Here is a 1,666-nt window from a genome sequence, read left to right on the forward strand (position 1 = left end):
GGGGACCCCTGCTCTAGATTTTCCAAAGGTATGAATATTAATGTGAATAGTTGTCTATTTGTGGTCTGTGTTTGACTGGTGACCATTCCAGGGTGAACCCCACCTCTCGCCCCAAATCAGCTGGCATAGGCTCCAGCACACCCATAACCATAATGAGTACAATGGATAAAAGTTCACAAAAAAGTTTGTTGTAAAAGGAAAAGCCACAAATGTCCTGATGATTTTATGATCTTGAAAGATTTCACGCACAAATAATCGGTATTAGCAATACTGGCCCTGTATAGTTACTTGATATTGGATCGATACTAACATTTGGAGTATTGCTCACCTGTTTTGGGATGTATTTTATAGAAATGTGTTATAGACAAGATGATGAAATACGTACAAATAACATTTAATGCAAACGTTTTTCAGTCATTTAAGTACTTGTTCATCCACACGTCTTGGAATATATCGATGTGCTTACTTGAACTCATCAAAGTTTTTCCTACAGCACATGAATGCACCACAATCAAACCAAACAAATTAAGCAGGTGTGTGTAGTACTCTTAATGTGTTTAAATTGATGTTAAAGGCCTTCACATTCCATCTTACCTTTCTGGAACTTGACCTTTTTTTTGTTGCTCAAATATGTTTGGACTGTTCAAGCTTCCGCAGATATTTTGTCTGAAGTCAAAGATGATGATTCAACGATTAATTCATAGCAAACCTCCTCAACATCAAATTGGCCCGTTGGTAAGTTATATCAAACACACTACGATCCGTGTAATATGTAATGCATTTGGCTTGGCTATATATCAATATAAATAAATAAAATACTTATGTATATTTGTTCTTCCAGGAAACAGTGTTTGTGCTGACTGTGCTGACTTTAGCCACCTTGGGGCCTTCAGGATGGATCCTTGCCCACCTTGACTATTACAAAAGTCGTGACTTATACAAGAGTGCTGCTTAAAAGATCATGCACGTTAAAGCTAATGTGTTCACAAGTAATCATGTTTGGTTACACAAATAAACAGTGATGCTTAAATTCCATTTGGTTTGCTGTTGACATTTCTGTCATGTTTTTTGTTTTTTTTAACGAAAATTTTTCTACCAGTTGTGCTGTTTATTGTTTTCCATATTGACTTGTTTGGTTCGGAAGCCTGTCACTACTGGATCAACTCCCCATTTGCGCGTGCGTGATGCTGACACTCGGACATACTGCCTGCAATGCGTTGCCAGACACCAGGGCCACTCACACAATCTTTGGCTGGGGGGTAAAAAGCGCATGTAAAATTTAAAATAACGACACTGCGCTTGTATGGAATTTTACCACAAACTTATTCCCAGCCGCTTTCTGCTATGTCACTGATAAGAACAGAAGGGCAAATTTGTCTTTCGGTGGCTCTTGTTGTGCGGAGGTTAACATTTCGATCGGTGTTACTCTTTACATATTTTTGTTTTAATTATCCATTTTTAATTGTTTTTGCACTAAAAAGTAAAACAATTAAAATCCTTAACTAAACTTGTATCAAACTGAATTCAAGTTTGATGAAGAAAGTGTCAAAATGTATTGGGAAAAATATTTTTTGTAAAATTAATTGGCCCAATCAATCTCAGATGTTTCAGGGATTTTGAGTTATTGTGAGCTGCAGATGGGTTAGTTACATTCACCATCTTAAAA

The 1,666-nt window shown here is 36.8% G+C and overlaps 1 long non-coding RNA gene across 1 annotated transcript; it reads left to right on the forward strand.

Moving 5' to 3' along the window:
* The first annotated feature begins 511 nt into the window (after window positions 1–511).
* On the forward strand, window positions 512–1,035 carry LOC133624317 (uncharacterized). The gene is made up of 2 exons (XR_009817985.2): window positions 512–735; window positions 842–1,035. It is a non-coding gene; the product is annotated as an uncharacterized lncRNA (long non-coding RNA).
* The last annotated feature ends 631 nt before the right edge of the window (window positions 1,036–1,666 follow it).

Source organism: Nerophis lumbriciformis, linkage group LG27, assembly GCF_033978685.3.
Source record: "Nerophis lumbriciformis linkage group LG27, RoL_Nlum_v2.1, whole genome shotgun sequence".
Classification (NCBI taxonomy): Eukaryota; Metazoa; Chordata; class Actinopteri; order Syngnathiformes; family Syngnathidae; genus Nerophis; species Nerophis lumbriciformis.